The sequence below is a fragment of the Oncorhynchus kisutch genome, linkage group LG6, assembly GCF_002021735.2.
Source record: "Oncorhynchus kisutch isolate 150728-3 linkage group LG6, Okis_V2, whole genome shotgun sequence".
Classification (NCBI taxonomy): domain Eukaryota; kingdom Metazoa; phylum Chordata; class Actinopteri; order Salmoniformes; family Salmonidae; genus Oncorhynchus; species Oncorhynchus kisutch.
Window position 1 is genome coordinate 84,801,551 of NC_034179.2, and position 13,665 is coordinate 84,815,215.

General features: G+C 42.8%; 1 protein-coding gene and 1 long non-coding RNA gene across 7 annotated transcripts in view; one reads left to right on the top strand and one right to left on the bottom strand.

The window, feature by feature from the left end:
- Positions 1–13,665, top strand: part of LOC109876184 (uncharacterized) — a 171,861-nt gene that overhangs the window by 109,642 nt on the left and 48,554 nt on the right. The gene's annotated exons all lie outside the window — the stretch shown is intronic.
- Positions 1–13,665, bottom strand: part of LOC109876182 (uncharacterized) — a 33,065-nt gene that overhangs the window by 9,727 nt on the left and 9,673 nt on the right. The window contains exon 1 of one of the 5 annotated variants that reach the window (XR_004210466.1): positions 4,002–4,402. The exons of 3 other annotated variants lie outside the window; for them this stretch is intronic. This is a non-coding gene — a long non-coding RNA (uncharacterized LOC109876182). Of the gene's footprint in view, positions 1–1,357; positions 1,758–4,001; positions 4,403–13,665 lie in introns of those variants that run through there. One more of the 5 variants, XR_002252949.2, reaches the window with a different exon arrangement.

Sequence of the window (13,665 nt, forward strand, 5' to 3'; positions counted from 1 at the left end):
AGAAAGATGCCCAGGGTTCCTGCTCATCTGCGTGAACATGCATTAGGCATACTGCAAGGAGACATGAGGACTGCAAATGTGGCCAGGGCAATAAATTGCAATGTCTGTACAGTGCTACAGGGAGACAGGACAGACGGATGATCATCCTCGCAGTGGCAGACCACATGTGAAAATACCTGCACAGGACCAGTACATCCAAACATCACACCTGTGGGACAGGTACAGGATGGCCACAACAACTGCCCGAGTTACACCAGCAACGCACAACCCCTCCATCAGTGCTCAGACTGTCTGCAATAGGCTGAGAGTCTGGACTGAGGGCTTGTAGGCCTTTTGTAAGGCAGGTCCTCACCAGACATCTCCAACAACAACGTTGCCTATGGGCAAACCCACCGTCGCTGGATCAGACAGGACTGGCAAAAACTGCTCTTCACTGATGAGTCGCGGTTTTGTCTCACCATGGTCAGATTTGCGTTTATCGTCAAAGGATGGAGCATTAAACCGAGGCCTGTACTTTGGAGCGGGATCTATTTGGAGGTGAAGGGTCCGTCATGGTCTGGGGCGGTGTGTCACAGCATCATCGGACTGAGCTTAATGTCATTGCAGGCATTCTCCACGCTGTGCGTTACAGGGAAGAGAGCTTCCTCCCTCATGTGGTACCCTTCCTGCAGGCTCATCCTGACATGACCCTCCAGCATGTCAATGCCACCAGCCATACTGCTCGTTCTGTGCGTGATTTCCTGTTAAACAGGAATGTCAGTGTTCTGCCATGGTCAGCGAAGAGCACGGATCTCAATCCCATTGAGCACGTCTGGGACCTGTTGGATCAGAGGGTGAGGGCTAGGGCCATTCCCCCCAGAAATGTCCAGGAACTTGCAGATGCCTTGGTGGAAGAGTGGGGTAACATCTCACAGCTTGACTTGAACTGACAAATATGGTGCAGTCCATGAGGAGGAGATGCACTGCAGTACTTCATGCAGCTGGTGGCCACACCAGATACTGACTGTTACTTTTGATTTTGATCCCCCCCTTTGTTCAGGGACACATTATTCCTTTTCTGTTAGTCGTGTCTGTGGAACTTGTTCAGTTTATGTCTCAGTTGTTGAATATTGTTGTGTTCATACAAATATTTACACATGTTAAGTTGGCTGAAAATAAACCCAGTTGAATGTGAGAGGATGTTTCCTTTTTTGCTAATGTTATGTCTGTCTTATTGAGGTGTCTGACTCTAGCTATAAGTTAAACCGGATGAACGTGAGCGAGGGAGAGAGAGGTGGGAAGAGAGTAGAAGACAGACAGAGAGAGAGATGGAGAGAGAGAAACAGAGAAGGAAAGACAGCAGTGCAAATGTACTTACACTTGAGTATTTCAACAACTCTTCTCTTCCAACTTGTTAGGCAATCATCTTTGGCCTCCCAGGTGAAGCAGTGGTCTAAGGCACTGCATCTTGGTACAAGACGTGTCACTGCAATCCCTGGTTCAAATCTAGGCTGTGTCACATTCGGGCGTGATTGTGAGTCCCATAGGGCGGTGCACAATTGGCCCAGCGTTGTCTGGGTTTAGCCAGGTTAGGCCATCATTGTTAATAAGAATTTGTTCTTAAAGGTGGTCAGTCCTGACATTAAAGATGTAACAATCATGGTTATCACGTTGTCCAAATGTGTAGCATTATTTACAGGAGGTATTGACATTTTGAAACAAAATCCATGCCCTGTTAACTTCTTCAATATAGGGGGTGCTCTTTTAATTTTTGGATCAAAAAACGTTCCCGTTTTAAACAAGATATTTTGTCACGAAAAGATGCTCGACTATGCATATAATTGACAGCTTTGGAAAGAAAACACTCTGACGTTTCCAAACTGCAAATATATTGTCTGTGAGTGCCACAGAACTAATGCTACAGGCGAAACCAAGATGTAATTTCATACAGGAAGTGCCCCAGATTTTGAATGCGCTGTGTTCCAATGTCTCCTTATCTTCTTGCGACTAGCAATCCCGTATCCGGGAGCGTATTCATAGCCTCAAGCTCATTACCATAACGCAACGTTAACTATTCATGAAAATCGCAAATGAAATGAAATAAATATATTGGCTCTCATTAATTAACTTCTTTGATATAGGGGGCGCTCTTTTAATTTTTGGATCAAAAAACGTTCCCGTTTTAAACAAGATATTTTGTCACGAAAAGATGCTCGACTATGCATATAATTGACAGCTTTGGAAAGAAAACACTCTGACGTTTCAGAATCTGCAAAGATATTATCTGTGAGTGCCACAGAACTGATGCTACAGGCGAAACCAAGATGAAGTTTCAAACAGGAAATGCCCCAGATTTTGAAGGCGCTGTGTTCCAATGTCTCCTTATATGGCTGTGAATGCGCAAGGAATGAGCTTACACTTTCTGTCGTTTCCCCAAGGTGTCTGCAGCACTGTGACGTATTTGTAGGCATATCATTGGAAGATTGACCATAAGAGACTACATTTACCAGGTGCTCGCTTGGTGTCCTCCGTTGCAATTATTGCGTAATCTCCACCTGCGTGTATTTTTCCATTTGTTTCAAAGGAGAAACCCAACTGCCAGGAATGACTTATCATCGAATAGATATGTGAAAAACACCTTGAGGATTGATTCTAAACAACGTTTGCCATGTTTCTGTCGAGTTAATTTGGAAAAAAGTTTGGCGTTGTAATGACTGCATTTTCAGGGTTTTTTCTTAGCCAAACGTGATGAACAAAACTGAGCGATTTCTCCTACACAAATAATATTTTTGAAAAAACTGAACATTTGCTATCTAACTGAGAGTCTCCTCATTGAAAACATCCGAAGTTCTTCAAAGGTAAATTATTTTATTTGAATGCTTTTCTTGTTTTTGTGAAAATGTTGCCTGCTGAATGCTAGGCTTAATGCTATGCTAGCTATCAATACTCTTACACAAATGCTTGTGTAGCTATGGTTGAAAAGCATATTTAGAAAATCTGAGATGACAGTGTTGTTAACAAAAGGCTAAGCTTGTGAGCCAATATATTTATTTCATTTCATTTGCGATTTTCATGAATAGTTAACGTTGCGTTAAGGTAATGAGCTTGAGGCTATGATTACGCTCCCGGATACGGGATTGCTCGACGCTAGAGGTTAAAGTAATTTTAAATAGGTAAAATGTACAAATAGCCAAATCGTCACAGATTCTGACCAAATTGACTGAACATATCAATAATAATAAACTATTTAATTGTAAATACTTGGAGTATGGAATAAACCTATTTATGGTTACTTTTGTCAAAATTGTTGTCGAGCCATCCCGGATCTGGGATCGTGAATACAGCCTCAAGCTCATTACCATAACGCAACGTTAACTATTCATGAAAATCGCAAATGAAATGAAATTAATATGCTAGCTCTCAAGCTTAGTCTTTTGTTAACAACACTGTCATCTCAGATTTTCAAAATATGCTTCTCAACCATTGCAAAATAAGCATTTGTGTAACAGCTAGCGCTGTTAACGTACCATGCTAGCGTAGCATTTAGCGTTAGCAGGCAACATTTTTACAAAAACCAGAAAATCATTCAAATAAAATCATTACCTTTGAAGAACTTCAGATGTTTTCAATGAGGAGACTCTCAGTTAGATAGCAAATGCTCAGTTTTTCCTGAAAGATTATTTGTTTAGGAGAAATCGCTCCGTTTGGTGCGTCACGTTTAGCTACGAAAAAACCTGTATCCAGGAGTGTAATTATCCCCGCAGCTCATTAGCATAACACAATGTTAACTATTCATGAAAATCGCAAATGAAATGAAATTAATATGCTAGCTCTCAAGCTTAGCCTTTTGTTAACAACACTGTCATCTCAGATTTTCTAAATATGCTTCTCAACCATTGCAAAATAAGCATTTGTGTAAAAGCTAGCGCTGTTAGCGTAGCATGCTAGCGTAGCATTTAGCGTTAGCATTAGTAGACAACAGTTTTACAAAAACCAGAAAATCATTCAAATAAAATCATTACCTTTGAAGAACTTCAGATGTTTTCAATGAGGAGACTATCAGTTAGATAGCAAATGCTCCGTTTTTCCTGAAAGATGATTTGTTTAGGAGAAATTGCTCCGTTTGGTGCGTCACGTTTGGCTACCAAAAAAAAACGAAAATTCAGTCTTCAAAACGTCAAACTTTTTTCCAAATTACCTCCATAATATCGACTGAAACATGGCAAACGTTGTTTAGGACCAATCCTCAAGGTGTTTTTCACATATCTCTTCGATGATATATCATTCGTGGAAGTCTGCTATCCCCTCTGAATCCCAGGAGAAAATGTCTGTGGCTGAAGATTACGCACGAATTTACACAAAGGACACTGGGCGGACCCGTGGTAAATGTAGTCTCTTATGGCCAATCTTCCAATGATATGCCTACAAATACGTCACAATGCTGCAGACACCTTAGAGAAACGATAGGAAGGGCAGGCTCATTCCCGGCGCATTCACAGCCATATAAGGAGACAATAGAAAACAGAGCTTCGAAAATTCTGCCCATTTCCTGGTTAAGGTATCATCTTGGTTTCGCCTGTAGCATGAGTTCTGTGGCACTCACAGATAATATCTTTGCAGTTTTGGAAACCTTAGAGTGTTTTCTTTCCAAAGTCGAGCATCTTTTCGTGACAAAATATTGCGCTTAAAACGGGCACGTTTTTTTATCCATAAATTAAAAGAGCGCCCCCTATATCCAAGAAGTTAAGTCACACAGAAACAACATATTTTCCATAATTTTGTTCAAACTGTATGAAAAGTAACTATTAATGCATCCATTCCATAGTCTAAGGGTTTATGTTTGATAATCCACTCTGTTCCACACAGGCCCTGCTCTCCTTTTCACAGTGTTGTCTGTTTCTCTCACACACCCCACCCCTCTCTCTTCCCCTCTGTGACCCTCACAGCTGTGTGGCACCACGCTTGGTGAACTCCAGTCTGTCACCTGGGTGTTTCAGGGTTCCAGTTTAGCATCTCTGATGATTCAGATAGACAGTTACAGTAGTTAAGTTGCCCAGGGACTGCAGGGACTGTTCCTATACACTTTCATGATCTAATTCTCTCTACCTTGTTTCAGCTGAGGAGAAACTGCCTTTTTGCATAAGCCAGCTGGTGTCTGGTAACCACACAATTTTACAACCACGTGAACACGATTTGCATTTGGTTTGAATAAATGGGGAGATGGGTCAAAGAATGAGACAATTGAATCACTATTTCATTTATATTATAAGCCGTTGGCAACGCTTGTATTAATTCTATTATTTAATATTTTCAGTCATTCACTGCAACTCATCACACACTTTTACTGACAGACCATATGCATGGTTTGTGTTTGTAATAAATATAACACACTTTTCAAGAATTGCATTAAGCAATGAGTCTGGGCACCTCCACCTAAATACATTACTATGTCTTGATTGTAATTATTTATAGGGGGGAGAGTTAAAAATGTGTTTTTATCAGGTGTGTCTATCAAAATGAGTGTTGGGTGCAGTAGTTCAAAGCTACCCAAGCATGACTTCTACCCAGTATGCACCTGCATTAAGAACCAGTGTATCTTTAATTATATGTAAAACATGTATCTTTCTTCAAAGTTTGTGATGAGCATTTATGTTATATGACGTGGGTCTCTGTAATTACTCCGGATATTTTGGATGCATTTCTGAACATGGCGCCAATGTAAACCGAGATTTGTGGATATAAATATGCATATTATCGAACAAAACATAAATGTATTGTGTAACATGATGTCATATGAGTGTCATCTGCTGAAGATTATCAAAGGTTAGTGATTAATTTTATATCTAATTCTGGTTTTGTGCCTCTATCTTTGGCTGGGAAATATGGCTGTGTGTTTTTTGGGATTTGGTGGTGATCTGAGGTAAACGGCAGTATGTAATGGTTTTGGGTTGGACCACCATTCCTTGTTTGTAAATGCACGCGTAACGAACTCCATTCTTGCCTTGACTATCAGAGGAGTTGCTGTGACGCTTGTTACACACAGCAGTATTTTGGAAAGTTGTATTTTCAACGATTTCATTGAAGACATCATGGCGAATAAATCAGGAAAAGCGAAGTCAAAGTCAAAGTATACAAATTTGCACCAGATTATAGAAGAGATTTATCGGGAAAGTGAGAAAGAGTATTTGAGGAACCTTTGAGTGTTATGATTCAAACAGGAGCTGAGGAGCTGTTTCTGCAAGGACAGGACGTACTTCTGGACAGGTAAGTGCTAATGCCGTTTTATGAAATATAAATATATTAGTCAGCCACCAATTGTGCAAGTTCTCCCACTTAAAAAGATGAGAGAAGACTGTAATTTTCATCATAGGTACACTTCAACTATGACAGACAAAATGAGAGAAAAAATCCAGAAAATCACAAAAAAAGTAGGATTTTTAATGAATTTATTTGCAAATTATAGTGGAAAATAAGCATTTGGTCAATAACAAAAGTTTATCTCAATACTTTGTTATATACCCTTTGTTGGCAATGACAGAGGTCAAACGTTTTATGTAAGTCTTCACGAGGTTTTCACACACTGTTGCTGGTATTTTGGCCCATTCCTCCATGCAGATCTCCTCTAGAGCAGTGATGTTTTGGGGCTGTTGCTGGGCAACACGGACTTTCAACTCCCTCCAAAAAATGTCTATGGGGTTGAGATCTGGACACTGGCTAGGCCACTCCAGGACCTTGAAATGCTTCTTACGAAGCCACTCCTTCGTTGCCCGGGCAGTGTGTTTGGGATCATTGTCATGCTGAAAGACCCAGCCATGTTTCATCTTCAATGCCCTTGCTGATGGAAGGAGGTTTTCACTCAAAATCTCACGATACATGGCCCCATTCATTCTTTCCTTTACACGGATCAGTCGTCCTGGTCCCTTTGCAGAAAAACAGCCCCAAAGCATGATGTTTCCACCCCCATGCTTCACAGTAGGTATGGTGTTCTTTGGATGCAACTCAGCATTCTTTGTCCTCCAAACACGACGAGTTGAGTTTTCACCAAAAAGTTAGATTTTGGTTTCATCTGACCATATAAAATTCTCCCAATCTTCTTCTGGATCATCCACATGCTCTCTAGCAAACTTCAGACGGGCCTGGACATGTACTGACTTAAGCAGGGGGACACGTCTGGCACTGCAGGATTTGAGTCCCTGGCGGCATAGTGTGTTACTGATGGTAGGCTTTGTTACTTTGGTCCCAGCTCTCTGCAGGTCATTCACTAGGTCCCCCCGTGTGGTTCTGGGATTTTTGCTCACCGTTCTTGTGATCATTTTGACCCCACGGGGTGAGATCTTGGGTGGAGCCCCAGATCGAGGGAGATTATCAGTGGTCTTGTATGTCTTCCATTTCCTAATAATTGCTCCCACAGTTGATCAAATCAAATCAAATCAAATGTATTTATATAGCCCTTCGTACATCAGCTGATATCTCAAAGTGCTGTATAGAAACCCAGCCTAAAACCCCAAATAGCAAGCAATGCAGGTGTAGAAGCACGGTGGCTAGGAAAAACTCCCTAGAAAGGCCAAAACCTAGGAAGAAACCTAGAGAGGAACCAGGCTATGTGGGGTGGCCAGTCCTCTTCTGGCTGTGCCGGGTGGAGATTATAACAGAACATGGCCAAGATGTTCAAATGTTCATAAATGACCAGCATGGTCGTATAATAATAAGGCAGAACAGTTGAAACTGGAGCAGCAGCATGGTCAGATGGACTAGGGACAGCAAGGAGTCATCATGTCAGGTAGTCCTGGGGCATGGTCCTAGGGCTCAGGTCCTCCAAGAGAGAGAAAGAAAGAGAGAATTAGAGAGAGCATGTGTGGGGTGGCCAGTACTCTTCTGACTGTGCCGGGTGGAGATTATAACAGAACATGGCCACGGTGTTCAAATGTTCATAAATGACCAGCATGGTTGAATAATAATGAGGCAGAACAGTTGAAACTGGAGCAGCAGCACGGCCAGGTGGACTGGGGACAGCAAGGAGTCATCATGTCAGGTAGTCCTGGGGCATGGTCCTAGGGCTCAGGTCCTCCGAGAGAGAGAAAGAAAGAGAGAAGGAGAGAATTAGAGAACGCACACTTAGATTCACACACGACACCGAATAGGACAGGAGAAGTACTCCAGATATAACAAACTGACCCTAGCCCCCCGACACATAAACTACTGCAGCATAAATACTGGAGGCTGAGACAGGAAGGGTCAGGAGACACTGTGGACCCATCCGAGGACACCCCCGGACAGGGCCAAACAGGAAGGATATAACCCACCCACTTTGCCAAAGCACAGCCCCCACACCACTAGAGGGATATCTTCAACCAACAACATACCATCCTGAGACAGGGCCGAGTATAGCCCACAAAGATCTCCGCCATGGCACAACCCAAGGGGGGGCGCCAACCCAGACAGGATAACCACATCAGTGAATCAACCCACTCAGGTGACGCACCCCTTCCAGGGACGGCATGAGAGAGCCCCAGTAAGCCAGTGACTCAGCCCCTGTAATAGGGTTAGAGGCAGAGAATCCCAGTGGAAAGAGGGGAACCGGCCAGGCAGAGACAGCAAGGGCGGTTCGTTGCTCCAGAGCCTTTCCGTTCACCTTCCCACTCCCGGGCCAGACTACACTCAATCATATGACCCACTGAAGAGATGAGTCTTCAGTAAAGACTTAAAGGTTGAGACCGAGTTTGCGTCTCTGACATGGGTAGGCAGACCGTTCCATAAAAATGGAGCTCTATAGGAGAAAGCCCTGTCTCCAGCTGTTTGCTTAGAAATTCTAGGGACAATTAGGAGGCCTGCGTCTTGTGACCGTAGCGTACGTGTAGGTATGTACGGCAGGACCAAATCAGAGAGATAGGTAGGAGCAAGCCCATGTAATGCTTTGTAGGTTAGCAGTAAAACCTTGAAATCAGCCCTTGCTTTGACAGGAAGCCAGTGTAGAGAGGCTAGCACTGGAGTAATATGATCAAATATTTTGGTTCTAGTCAGGATTCTAGCAGCCGTATTTAGCACCAACTGAAGTTTATTTAGTGCTTTATCCGGGTAGCCGGAAAGTAGAGCATTGCAGTAGTCTAACCTAGAAGTGACAAAAGCATGGATTAATTTTTCTGCATCATTTTTGGACAGAAAGTTTCTGATTTTTGCAATGTTACGTAGATGGCAAAAAGCTGTCTTTGAAATGGTCTTGATATGTTCTTCAAAAGAGAGATCAGGGTCCAGAGTAACGCCGAGGTCCTTCACAGTTTTATTTGAGACGACTGTACAACCATTAAGATTAATTGTCAGATTCAACAGAAGGTATCTTTGTTTCTTGGGACCTAGAACAAGCATCTCTGTTTTGTCCGAGTTTAAAAGTAGAAAGTTTGCAGCCATCCACTTCCTTATGTCTGAAACACATGCTTCTAGCAAGGGCAATTTTGGGGCTTCACCATGTTTCATTGAAATGTACAGCTGTGTGTCATCCGCATAGCAGTGAAAGTTAACATTATGTTTTCGAATAACATCCCCAAGAGGTAAAATATATAGTGAAAACAATAGTGGTCCTAAAACGGAACCTTGAGGAACACCGAAATTTACAGTTGATTTGTCAGAAGACAAACCATTCACAGAGACAAACTGATATCTTTCCGACAGATAAGATCTAAACCAGGCCAGAACTTGTCCGTGTAGACCAATTTGGGTTTCCAATCTCTCCAAAAGAATGTGGTGATCGATGGTATCAAAAGCAGCACTAAGGTCTAGGAGCACGAGGACAGATGCAGAGCCTCGGTCCGATGCCATTAAAATGTCATTTACCACCTTCACAAGTGCCGTCTCAGTGCTATGATGGGGTCTAAAACCAGATTGAAGCATTTCGTATACATTGTTTGTCTTCAGGAAGGCAGTAAGTTGCTGCGCAACAGCCTTTTCAAAAAAAATTGAGAGGAATGGAAGATTCGATATAGGCCGATAGTTTTTTATATTTTCTGGATCAAGGTTTGGATTTTTCAAGAGAGGCTTTATTACTGCCACTTTTAGTGAGTTTGGTACACATCCGGTGGATAGAGAGACGTTTATTATGTTCAACATAGGAGGGCCAAGCACAGGAAGCAGCTCTTTCAGTAGTTTAGTTGGAAGAGGGTCCAGTATGCAGCTTGAAGGTTTAGAGGCCATGATTGTTTTCATCATTGTGTCAAGAGATATATTACTAAAACACTTGAGCGTCTCTCTTGATCCTAGGTCCTGGGAGAGTTGTGCAGACTCAGGACAACTGAGCTTTGAAGGAATACGCAGATTTAAAGAGGAGTCCGTAATTTGCTTTCTAATAATCATAATCTTTTCCTCAAAGAAGTTCATGAATTTATCACTGCTAAAGTGAAAGTCATCCTCTCTTGGGGAATGCTGCTTTTTAGTTAGCTTTGCGACAGTATCAAAAAGGAATTTCGGATTGTTCTTATTTTCCTCAATTAAGTTAGAAAAATAGGATGATCGAGCAGCAGTAAGGGCTCTTCGGTACTGCACGGTACTGTCTTTCCAAGCTAGTCGGAAGACTTCCAGTTTGGTGTGGCGCCATTTCCGTTCCAATTTTCTGGAAGCTTGCTTCAGAGCTCGGGTATTTTCTGTGTACCAGGGAGCTAGTTTCTTATGAGAAATGTTTTTAGTTTTTAGGGGTGCAACTGCATCTAGGGTATTGCGCAAGGTTAAATTGAGTTCCTCAGTTAGGTGGTTAACTGATTTTTGTCCTCTGGCGTCCTTGGGTAGACAGAGGGAATCTGGAAGGACATCAAGAAATCTTTGTGTAGTCTGTGAATTTATAGCACGACTTTTGATGTTCCTTGGTTGGGGTCTGAGCAGATTATTTGTTGCAATTGCAAACGTAATAAAATGGTGGTCCGATAGTCCAGGATTATGAGGAAAAACATTAAGATCCACAACATTTATTCCATGGGACAAAACTAGGTCCAGCGTATGTATGACTGTGACAGTGAGTGGGTCCAGAGACATGTTGGACAAAACCCACTGAGTCGATGATGGCTCCGAAAGCCTTTTGGAGTGGGTCTGTGGACTTTTCCATGTGAATATTAAAGTCACCAAAGATTAGAATATTATCTGCTATGACTACAAGGTCCGATAGGAATTCAGGGAACTCAGTGAGGAACGCTGTATATGGCCCAGGAGGCCTGTAAACAGTAGCTATAAAATGTGATTGAGTAGGCTGCATAGATTTCATGACTAGAAGCTCAAAAGACGAAAACGTCATTTGTTTTTTGTAAATTGAAATTTGCTATCGTAAATGTTAGTAACACCTCCGCCTTTGCGGGATGCACGGGGGATATGGTCACTAGTGTAGCCAGGAGGTGAGGCCTCATTTAACACAGTAAATTCATCAGGCTTAAGCCATGTTTCAGTCAGGCCAATCACATGAAGATTATGATCAGTGATTAGTTCATTGACTATAATTGCCTTTGAAGTAAGGGATCTAACATTAAGTAGCCCTATTTTGAGATGTGAGGTATCATGATCTCTTTCAATACTGACAGGAATGGAGGTGGTCTTTATCCTAGTGAGATTGCTAAGGCGAACACCGCCATGTTTAGTTTTGCCCAACCCAGGTCGATGCACAGACACGGATGACTCCTTGCTGTCCCCAGTCCATCTGACCGTGCTGCTGCTCCAGTTTCAACTGTTCTGCCTTATTATTATACGACCATGCTGGTCATTTATGAACATTTGAACATCTTGGCCATGTTCTGTCATAATCTCCACCCGGCACAGCCAGAAGAGGACTGGCCACCCCACATAGCCTGGTTCCTCTCTAGGTTTCTTCCTAGGTTTTGGCCTTTCTAGGGAGTTTTTCCTAGCCACTGTGCTTCTACACCTGCATTGCTTGCTGTTTGGGGTTTTAGGCTGGGTTTCTGTACAGCACTTTGAGATATCAGCTGATGTACGAAGGGCTATATAAATACATTTGATTTGATTTGATTGACCCTCAGCCAGCCCCAGGACCAGCCTGTCAGCAACCAGCTCATCAACAGCCTACAGGAGGAGAAATATGGATGTCAAAACATTTATAAAATGAATGGTCTTCTTGCCCAAGGAATGAGCCACCCCTCATGGCTGCCAATGTGATAAGGATGCAACCAGGGCAGACGAGGATGGTGGTTACTCATGTGTAGGACATAACGTCTTCTTTTGAACTGTTCATCACAGACACCATCCAGAAAATCATTCTGGACTGCACTAATCTGGAGAGAAGGAGATGGACCAAACTAATTTAAATGCATACTTTGGTGTTCTTATCCTTGCTGGTGTTTTCAAATCCAATGGGGAATCCACAGAATACACTGGCAGATACGTTTTCCATGCAACAATGTCTCTGGAAAACTTCCACATTATTTTCAGGATTACCCAGGATTAACACCAGACCAGCTCGGCGGGAGAGAGACAAGCTTGCTGCAATCAGGTCAGTGTGGAACAATTAGGTGGACCGCCTTCCTCTGTTTTACAACCCTGGGCCCACCGTTACTGTTGATGAGCAGTTTATGCCATTTAGTGGCTGCTGCCTCTTCAGGCAGTACATACAGTACCATCTAAACCCACAAAATGTGGAATCAATATCTGAGCTGTCTGTGATGCTGCTTCATCATATGCGTGGAACTTGTAAGTGTATAAGGGAAAGTCAGATGGAGGAGCCCCTGAGAAGAACCAAAGGATGCGGGTTGTCCTGGACGTGACACAGGGACTCTGGCCACAACATCACGTGATAACTTTTTTATTTCGCACAAGCTGGGACAGAATCTCCTGAAGAGGAAGCTGACAATGGTAGGAACACTAGCTCAACTGTTGAATATATGGAACAGCCCTATCAATTCCTCTAAGTTTGTGTTAAAGGCCGACACGTCCCTAGTGTTCTACGTGCCAAAGAAATGCAAAAATGTGGTACTTATGAGTACGCTGCATAGGGATGGGAGAATCTGTGGCCAGGAACATCAAAAACTAGAAATCATAATTGATTACAATGCCACAAAAGGAGGGGTGAACAATTTAGACAAGCTGGTGACTGGCTGCAGCTGCAAAAGAAGAACCCTACATTGGCCACTTGAGATATTCAACATCTTGGACATCTCGGCGTACAACGCTATTGTCATCTGGATGGCGTTGAACCCAGATTGGAACAGAGGGAAGCTCCAGAAGTGACAGCTCTTTCTCGAGGAACTGGGCAAGGCATTGGTAAGACCTCAAATCCAGAGGAGGCAACATATCCCAACGACCCTCGTGAGGAGGATTCAGGAGGAGGATTCTGGTTCCCCATCTGCCAAACCCACAGAACCAACAACTCCAATACCTGAAGTAAGTGTGAGTGATTTTGCATGTGTGTATGTCTGACTCTCCTACCTTGACCTGCTGTAACTATATACGTATGTGAGTGAGTGAGTGCAATGTTAGTAAAATTCCTGAACTAAGTGTTTTCATCATTCTAGATTGCAGCTGGTAGCAACAAGAAGAAGCACAGTGATGTGTGTGGACCCAAGAAGGACAGGAAGACACAGTACACATGCATCAAGTACAAGAAATGCATTTGCAACACACACAAACTATGTCCCTCATGTGGTGTGTAGCCTGGCTTTAATTTGTGTTCAATGGGGCTAATTTATAATTTCCATAAAACAATGT